Raw genomic sequence first — 10,099 nt, forward strand, 5'->3', positions numbered from 1 at the left:
CTTCTAAATGCACAATTCGAACCTTATCTAATTAAAGTTCGAATTCTTCTTCTCCTTCTTCTTTCTATTTCTCTTTTCCTCTGACATTTCAAGGAATCTCTATACTGTGACATAGAGGATTCCACATTTTCTTTTCTCTTCTCTTTCATATGAGCAGGAGCAGAGACAAAGGCATTCTTGTTGAAGCTGATCCTGAACCCGAAAGGACCTTGAAGAGAAAGCTAAGAGAAGCCAAAGCACAACTCTTTAGAGGACCTGACCGAATTCTTCAAAGAAGAAGAACCCATGGCAGCCGAAAACAACAACAATGCCAACAATGCAAGGAAGGTGCTGGGTGACTTCACTGCACCTACTCCCGACTTCTATGGGAGAAGCATCTCTATCCCTGCCATTGGAGCAAACAACTTTGAGCTTAAGCCTCAATTAGTTTCTCTAATGCAACAGAATTGCAAGTTCCATGGACTTCCAATGGAAGATCCTCATCAGTTCTTAGCTGAATTCTTGCAAATCTGTGACACAGTCAAGACTAATGGGGTTAACCCTGAGGTCTATAGACTGATGCTATTCCCTTTTGCTGTAAGAGACAGAGCTAGAATATGGTTGGATTCTCAACCTAAAGAAAGCCTGGACTCTTGGGAAAAGCTAGTCAATGCCTTCTTGGCAAAGTTCTTTCCACCACAAAGATGGAGTAAGCTTAGAGTGGAAGTCCAAACCTTCAGACAGAAGGATGGAGAATCCCTCTATGAAGCTTGGGAAAGATACAAACAATTGATCAGAAAATGTCCATCTGACATGCTTTCTGAATGGAGCATCATAGGTATTTTCTATGATGGTCTCTCTGAACTATCCAAGATGTCCTTGGATAGCTCTGCTGGAGGATCTCTTCATCTGAAGAAGACGCCTGCAGAAGCTCAAGAATTGATTGAAATGGTTGCAAATAACCAATTCATGTACACTTCTGAAAGGAATCCTGTGAACAATGGGACTAGTCAGAAGAAAGGAGTTCTTGAGATTGACACTCTGAATGCCATATTGGCTCAGAATAAAATATTGACTCAACAAGTCGATTTGATTTCTCAAAGTCTGTCTGGAATGCAAAATGCACCAAACAGTACTAAGGATGCTTCATCTGAGGAAGAAGCTTATGATCCTGAGAACCCTTCCATGGAAGAGGTGAATTACCTAGGAGAACCCTATGGAAATACCTACAATTCTTCATGGAGAAATCACCCAAATCTCTCATGGAAGAATCAAGAGAGACCTCAACAAGGTTTCAATAACAATAATGGTGGAAGAAACAGGTTTAGCAATGGCAAGCCTTTTCCATCATCTTCTCAGCAACAGACAGAGAGTTCTAAGCAGAATACTTCTGACTTAGCAACAATGGTCTCTGATCTAATAAAGACCACTCAAAGTTTCATGAATGAAACAAGGTCCTCCATCAGAAATTTGGAAGGACAAGTGGGTCAGCTGAGCAAGAAAGTTACTGAACTCCCTCCTAGCACTCTCCCAAGTAATACAGAAGAAAATCCAAAAGAAGAGTGCAAGGCCATCAACATGGCCGAATATGGAGAGGAAAGAGAGGAAGAAGACGCCACTGAGAAAGACCTCAGTGGGCGTGCACCACTCTCCTCTGAGTTCCTCAATGAGGAACCTTGGGAATCTGAGGCTCAAAATGAGACCATAGAGATTCCATTGGACTTACTTCTGCCATTCATGAGCTCTGATGAGTATTCTTCCTCTGAAGAGGATGAGTATGTCACTGAAGAGCAAGTGCTAAATACCTTGGAGCAATCATGAAACTAAATGACAAGTTATTTGGAAATGAGACTTGGGAGGATGAACCTCCCTTGCTCACCAAAGAACTGGATGACTTGTCTAGGCAGAAACTGCCTCAAAAGAGGCAGGATCCTGGGAAGTTTCTATACCTTGTACCATAGGCACCATGACCTTCAAGAAGGCCTTGTGTGACTTAGGGTCAAGTGTGAACCTCATGCCCCTCTGTAATGGAGAAATTAGGGATCCTTGAGGTGCAAGCTGCAAAGATCTCACTAGAGATGGCAGACAACTCAAGAAAACAAGCCCATGGACTTGTAGAGGATGTTCTGGTTAAAGTTGAAGACCAGTACATTCCTACTGATTTCATAGTCCTAGAGACTGGGAAGTGCATGGATGAATCCATCATCCTTGGCAGACCCTTCCTAGCCACAGCAAAGGCTGTGATTGATGTTGACAGAGGAGAGTTAATCATTCAAGTGAATGAAAAATCTTTGGTGTTTAAGACCCAAGGATATCCCCCTGTCATCAGGGAGAGGAAGCATGAAGAGCTTCTCTCAAAACAGAGCCAAACAGAGCCCCCACAGTCAAACTCTAAGTTTGGTGTTGGGAGGCTACAACCAAACTCTAAGTTTGGTGTTGAAACCCCACATTCAAACTCTAAGTTTGGTGTTGGGAGGTTTCAACACGGTTCTGAGCATTTCTGAGGCTCCATGAGAGCCCTCTGTCAAGCTAATGACATTAAAGAAGCGCTTGTTGGGAGGCAACCCAATGTTTTATAATTAATTATTTTCTTTTGTTATTTTATCTTTTTTGTAGGTTGATGATCATAAGAAGTCACAAAAACAATGAAAAAAGCAAAAACAGAATGAAAAACAGGAAGAAAAACAGCACACCCTGGAGGAGAAGAAGCTGGCGTTCAAACGCCAGTAATGCTAGCTGTTGGGCGTTTAACGCCCAGTCTGGCACCATTCTGGGCGTTTAACGCCAGAAAGGGGCACCAGACTGGCGTTAAACGCCAGTAAAGGGCAACAACCTGGCGTTAAACGCCAGGAATGGGCATCAGCCCGGCGTTTAACGCCAGAAATGGCTCAAAACGTGATTTTGAGCAACATTTGGTGCAGGGATGACTTTTCCTTGACACCACAGGATCTGTGGACCCCACAGGACCCCACCATCACTCTCTCTCTTCTCCCCCATTCACCAATCACCTCAATACCTCTTCCCCAAAAACCCTTCACCTATCAAATCCCATCTTTCTCTTCACCACTCACATCCATCCTTCATAAATCCCCACCAACCTCACCCTTCAATTTTAAACCACTTTCCCTCCCAAAACCCATCCCTAATGGCCGAACCTTTACCCCCCTCTCTCCTATAAATACCCTTCTTCAACTCTTCATTTTCACACAACCTAAACACCCTTTCCTACCCTTCTTGGCCGAACACACTACCATCTCCCTTCTTCCTCATTTCTTCTTCTTCTACTCTCTTCTTTCTTCTTTTGCTCGAGGACGAGCAAACATTTTAAGTTTGGTGTGGTAAAAGCGTTGCTTTTTCGTTTTTCCATAACCATTTATGGCATCCAAGGCCGGAGAAACCTCTAGAAAGAGGAAAGGGAAGGCAAAAGCTTCCACTCCGAGTCATGGGAGATGGATAGATTCCTCTCAAGGGTGCATCAAGACCACTTCTATGAAGTTGTGGCCTTGAAGAAGGTGATCTCCGAGGTCCCCTTTTCACTCAAAAAGGGTGAATATCCGGAGATCCGCCATGAGATCCGAAGAAGAGGTTGGGAAGTACTTACCAACCCCATTCAACAAGTCGGAATCTTGATGGTTCAAGAGTTCTATGCCAATGCATGGATCACAAAGAACCATGACCAAAGTGTGAACCCGAATCCAAAGAATTATCTCACTATGGTTCGGGGGAAATACTTGGATTTTAGTCCGGAGAGTGTGAGGGTGGCGTTCAACTTGCCTATGATGCAAGGAGATGAGCATCTTTACACTAGAAGGGTCAACTTTGATCAAAGGTTGGACCAAGTCCTCACAACCATATGTGAAGAGGGCGCACAATGGAAGCAAGATTCAAGAGGGAAGCCGGTCTAATTGAGAAGGCATGACCTCAAGCCCGTGGCTAGAGGATGGTTAGAGTTCATACAACGCTCAATCATCCCCACTAGCAACCGGTCCGAAGTTACCATAGACCGGGCCATCATGATCCATAGTATCATGATTGGAGAAGAAATAGAAGTTCATGAGGTTATAGCCCAAGAACTCTATAAGGTGGCGGACAAGACCTCCACCTTGGCAAGGTTAGCCTTTCCTCATCTCATTTGTCACCTCTGTTATTCAGTTGGAGTTGACATAGAGGGAGACATTCCCATTGATGAGGACAAGCCCATCACCAAGAAAAGGATGGAGTACACAAGAGATCTCACTCATCATGAGATCCCTGAGATTCCTCAAGGGATGAATTTTCCTCCACAAAACTATTGGGAGCAACTAAACACCTCCCTAGGAGAACTAAGTTCCAACATGGGACAACTGAGGGTGGAGCATCAAGAACACTCCGTCATCCTTCATGAAATTAGAGAAGATCAAAGAATCATGAGGGAGGAGCAACAAAGACAAGGAAGAGACATTGAGGAGCTCAAGCACTCCATAGGATCTTCAAGAGCAAGAAAGAGCCGCCATCACTAAGGTGGACCCGTTCTTTGATTTCCTTGTTATTGTTCTTCTGTTTTTCGAATTTTAATGCTTATGTTTATCCATGTTTGTGTCTTATGATCATTAGTGTCTTAGTGTCTATGCCTTAAAGTTATGAATGTCCTATGAATCCATCACCTTTCTTCAATAAAAACGTGCCTAATTGATAAAAGAAAGAATTGCATGAATTTTGAATTTTATAATAGTTTAATTATTTTGATGTGGTGGCAATATTTTTGCTCTCTGAATGTATGCTTAAACAGTGCATATGTCTTTTGAATTTGTGGTTCATGAATGTTGGCTCTTGAAAGAATGATGAAAAAGGAGACATGTTACTGAGGATCTGAAAAATCAATAAAATGATTCTTGAAGCAAGAAAAAGCATTTCAAAAACCGAAAAAAAAAAACGAAAAAAAAAAGAGAAAGAGAAAAAAAAAAGAAAAAAGAGAGGAATAAGAGTTGTGATCCAAGGCAATAAGAGTGTGCTTAAGAACCCTGGACACCTCTGATTGGGGACTTTAGCAAAGCTGAGTCACAATCTGAAAAGGTTCACCCAATTATGTGTCTGTGGCATGTATGTATCCGGTGGTAATACTGGAAGACAGAGTGCTTTGGGCCACAGCCAAGACTCAATAAATAGCTATGTTCAAGAATCATCATACTTTACTAAGAGAATCATTAACACTATCTGGATTCTAAGTTCCTAAAGAAGCCAACCATTCTGGATTTCAAGGGATAGAGTGAGATGCCAAAACTGTTCGGAGGCAAAAAGTTAAAAACCCCGCTCATCTGATTAATACTGATCTTCACAGATGTTTTTGGAATTCATTGCATATTCTCTTCTTTTTATCTTATTTGATTTTCAGTTGCTTGAGGACAAGCAACAATTTAAGTTTGGTGTTGTGATGAGCGGATAATTTGTATACTTTTTGGCATTGTTTTTAGTATGTTTTTGATATGATATAGTTAGTTTTTAGTATATTTTTATTAGTTTTTAATTAAAATTCACTTTTCTGGACTTTACTATTAGTTTGTGTGTTTTTTTGTGATTTCAGGTATTTTCTGGCTGAAATTGAGGGACCTGAGCAAAAATCTGATTCTGAGACCAAAAAGGACTGCAGATGCTGTTGGATTCTGACCTCCCTGCATTCGAAGTGGATTTTCTGGAGCTACAGAAGCCCAATTGGCGCGCTCTCAACGGCGTTGGAAAGTAGACATCCTGGGCTTTCCAGCAATATATAATAGTCCATACTTTGCCCAAGATTTGATGGCCCAAACCGGCGTTCAAAGTCACCTCAAAGAATCCCAGCGTTAAACGCTGGAACTGGCACCCAAATGGGAGTTAAACGCCCAAACTGGCACCAAAGCTGGCGTTTAACTCCAAGAAGAGTCTCTACACGAAATTTCTTCATTGCTCAGCCCAAGCACACACCAAGTGGGCCCGGAAGAGGATTTTTATGTCATTTACTCATTTCTGTACACCCTAGGCTACTAGTTTCTTATAAGTAGGACCTTTTACTATTGTATGGAAATCTTTTGATCACTTTTAGATCTCTAGATCATCTTTGGACATTTTAGTTCTTAGATCATTGGGAGGCTGGCCATTCGGCCATGCCTAGACCTTATGCTTATGTATTTTCAACGGTGGAGTTTCTACACACCATAGATTAAGGTGTGGAGCTCTGCTGTACCTCGAGTATTAATGCAATTACTATTGTTCTTTCATTCAAATTCCGCTTGTTCTTTATCCAAGATATCACTTGTTCTTCAACATGATGAAGGTGATGATTGACGCCCATCACCATTCTCACTCATGAACAAAGTGACTGACAACCACTCTTGTTCTACAAGCATTTGAGGCTTGGTGAATATCTCTTGGATTCTTTAAAAGGAATCTTCGTGGTATAGGCAGGACCTGATGGCGGCATTCAAGAGAATCCGGAAGGTCTAACCTTGTCTGTGGTATTCTGAGTAGGATTCAATGATTGAATGACTGTGACGTGCTTCAAACCTGTAACCTACTGGGCGTTAGTGACAGACGCAAAAGAGTTATTCTATTCCGGTAGGGGAGGGAACCGAACCGGTGATTGGCCGTACTGTGACAGAGTATTGAGCATTAGCTTTCACTGCGAGGATGGGAGGTAGCTGCTGACAACAGTGAGACCCTATACGAGCTTGCCATGGAAAGGAGTAAGAAGGGTTGGATGAAGACAGTAGGAAAGCAGAGAGACGGAAGGGAAGGCATCTTCATGCGCTTATCTGAAGTTCCTACCAATGAATTACATAAGTATCACTATCTTTATCTTTTATGTTATTTTCGTTCATCACCATATACATCTGAGTTTGCCTGACTAAGATTTACAAGATGACCATAGCTTGCTTCAATACTAACAATCTCCGTGGGATCGACCCTTACTCACGTAAGGTTTATTACTTGGACGACCCAGTGCACTTGCTGGTTAGTTGTGTGAAGTTGTGTAATGCCATGGTATTGAGCGCACCAAGTTTTTGGAGCCATTACCAGGGATTATGAGAGTTGTGAAAAATATAGTTCACAATTTCGCGCACCAAGTTTTGGCGCCGTTGCCGGGGATTGTTCTAGTTTTGAGCAAGCCTTTGGTAACATCAGTGCCAAGATCCGGCAACAACATCAAATTTTTGGTGTTATTGCCCGGGATTGTTCAGGCTGGACAACTGACGGTTCATCTTGTTGCTTAGATTAGGTATTTTTTTTTTCGAAATTCTTGAAGATGAATTCTAGAGTTTCATGATGATTTGTTGAAATCTGGCTGGCTGAGAAGCCATGTCTAATCTGATTGGACCGAGGTTTCAACTTATAACCACAAGAGCTTGTTGATTTCGTATCAATCTTGCTTTTGGAGCAGTGATTTGCTAAGGCTTGGCTGACCTTTGGTCATGTCTAGTGTTTTGGACCGAAGCTTTCTTTGGAAGCTTGGCTGGCTGTGAAGCCATGTCTAATTCCTGGACCGGAGTCTTAGACTAGCATTGCACTGATTCCTGGAATTCTCATTAAGAATTTTGATACCTTCTTTTTCCACTTAATTTTCGAAAAACACAAAAAAATTTAAAAATTAAAAAATAAAAAAAAATTCAAAAATATTTCTTGTTTGAGTCTAGTGTCTCATCCTAAGTTTGGTGTCAAGTGCATGCATTCATATGTCTTAGTGATCTTCAAGATGTTCTTGATGATTCATTTGCTCTGATCTTTGAATTCTATTGACTTGAGTATTTTGTGTGTCTCATACGCATTTTCAGTTCATTAGTGTCAGTAGTATACAAACTGCTAAGTTTGGTGTCTTGCATGCATTGTTATTTGATTCTTGTTGCATTCTAATTATTAAAAACCCAAAAATATTTTTAATTTGTGTCTTTTCAAGTCAATGATACAAGGGATTGAAGATTCAGAACACACTGCAGAGGAATTATACAGAAAAAGCTGAGCATTCAAAAATGCCCAGTGAAGAAGGCAGACTGGCGTTTAAACGCCAGCCAGGGCACCTGGTTGGGCGTTTAACGCCCAAAGAGGTAGCATTTTGGGCGTTAAACGCCAGAATGTATACCATTCTGGGCGTTTAACGCCAGGATGGTGCTAGGGGGAAGATTTTGTTTTCAAATCAATTTTTTTTTTTCAAGTTTTTCAAAACCAAATCTTTTCCAAATCATATCTTTTCAATCAAATGTTTTCAAAATCAATTTCTTTCCTTTTTCAAAGATACTTACTAACAATTAATGATTTGATTGAACATTTTTTGCCTTTTCTGTTAAGGAAGGTTTTATGTTTGAATCATATCTTTTCTTGTTAGGCAAGTCACTAATTTTCCAAATCAAATCTTTTAAAATAATTTTCAAAACATATCTTTTAAAATGGTTTTCAAATCATATCTTCTCAATCACATCTTTTTAAGACAATAACCTTTCAATCATATTTTTTATCATATCTTTTTCAAATTAGTTTTCAATCAAATCTTTTTAATTTCTAATTTCAAAATTTTTTTCAAAAATCACTTGATTTCTCTTCCACTTTCAATTTTCGAAAATTATCAATCAAATTTTCAAAATGTTTTCAAAATCTTTTAATTGAATTTTCGAAAATTCTCTTCCCTCCTTCCCACATCCTTCTATTTATGGAGTACCACTCCTTCTAAATGCACAATTCGAACCTTATCTAATTAAAGTTCGAATTCTTCTTCTCCTTCTTCTTTCTATTTCTCTTTTCCTCTGACATTTCAAGGAATCTCTATACTGTGACATAGAGGATTCCACATTTTCTTTTTCTCTTCTCTTTCATATGAGCAGGAGCAGAGACAAAGGCATTCTTGTTGAAGCTGATCCTGAACCCGAAAGGACCTTGAAGAGAAAGCTAAGAGAAGCCAAAGCACAACTCTCTTTAGAGGACCTGACCGAATTCTTCAAAGAAGAAGAACCCATGGCAGCCGAAAACAACAACAATGCCAACAATGCAAGGAAGGTGCTGGGTGACTTCACTGCACCTACTCCCGACTTCTATGGGAGAAGCATCTCTATCCCTGCCATTGGAGCAAACAACTTTGAGCTTAAGCCTCAATTAGTTTCTCTAATGCAACAGAATTGCAAGTTCCATGGACTTCCAATGGAAGATCCTCATCAGTTCTTAGCTGAATTCTTGCAAATCTGTGACACAGTCAAGACTAATGGGGTTAACCCTGAGGTCTATAGACTGATGCTATTCCCTTTTGCTGTAAGAGACAGAGCTAGAATATGGTTGGATTCTCAACCTAAAGAAAGCCTGGACTCTTGGAAAAAGCTAGTCAATGCCTTCTTGGCAAAGTTCTTTCCACCACAAAGATGGAGTAAGCTTAGAGTGGAAGTCCAAACCTTCAGACAGAAGGATGGAGAATCCCTCTATGAAGCTTGGGAAAGATACAAACAATTGATCAGAAAATGTCCATCTGACATGCTTTCTGAATGGAGCATCATAGGTATTTTCTATGATGGTCTCTCTGAACTATCCAAGATGTCCTTGGATAGCTCTGCTGGAGGATCTCTTCATCTGAAGAAGACGCCTGCAGAAGCTCAAGAATTGATTGAAATGGTTGCAAATAACCAATTCATGTACACTTCTGAAAGGAATCCTGTGAACAATGGGACTAGTCAGAAGAAAGGAGTTCTTGAGATTGACACTCTGAATGCCATATTGGCTCAGAATAAATATTGACTCAACAAGTCGATTTGATTTCTCAAAGTCTGTCTGGAATGCAAAATGCACCAAACAGTACTAAGGATGCTTCATCTGAGGAAGAAGCTTATGATCCTGAGAACCCTTCCATGGAAGAGGTGAATTACCTAGGAGAACCCTATGGAAATACCTACAATTCTTCATGGAGAAATCACCCAAATCTCTCATGGAAGAATCAAGAGAGACCTCAACAAGGTTTCAATAACAATAATGGTGGAAGAAACAGGTTTAGCAATGGCAAGCCTTTTCCATCATCTTCTCAGCAACAGACAGAGAGTTCTAAGCAGAATACTTCTGACTTAGCAACAATGGTCTCTGATCTAATAAAGACCACTCAAAGTTTCATGAATGAAACAAGGTCCTCCATCAGAAATTTGGA

General features: G+C 40.6%; 2 non-coding genes across 2 annotated transcripts; both read right to left on the reverse strand.

The window, feature by feature from the left end:
* Positions 1 to 690: 690 nt before the first annotated feature.
* Positions 691 to 794, reverse strand: LOC130948748 (small nucleolar RNA R71). The gene has a single exon (XR_009073189.1). It is a non-coding gene; the product is annotated as a small nucleolar RNA R71 (small nucleolar RNA).
* An 8,542-nt stretch (positions 795 to 9,336) lies between these two features.
* LOC130948752 (small nucleolar RNA R71) lies at positions 9,337 to 9,440 on the reverse strand. Its single transcript, XR_009073197.1, has one exon. It is a non-coding gene; the product is annotated as a small nucleolar RNA R71 (small nucleolar RNA).
* Positions 9,441 to 10,099: the final 659 nt, after the last annotated feature.

The sequence above is a fragment of the Arachis stenosperma genome, chromosome 1 (assembly GCF_014773155.1).
Source record: "Arachis stenosperma cultivar V10309 chromosome 1, arast.V10309.gnm1.PFL2, whole genome shotgun sequence".
Taxonomy (NCBI): domain Eukaryota; kingdom Viridiplantae; phylum Streptophyta; class Magnoliopsida; order Fabales; family Fabaceae; genus Arachis; species Arachis stenosperma.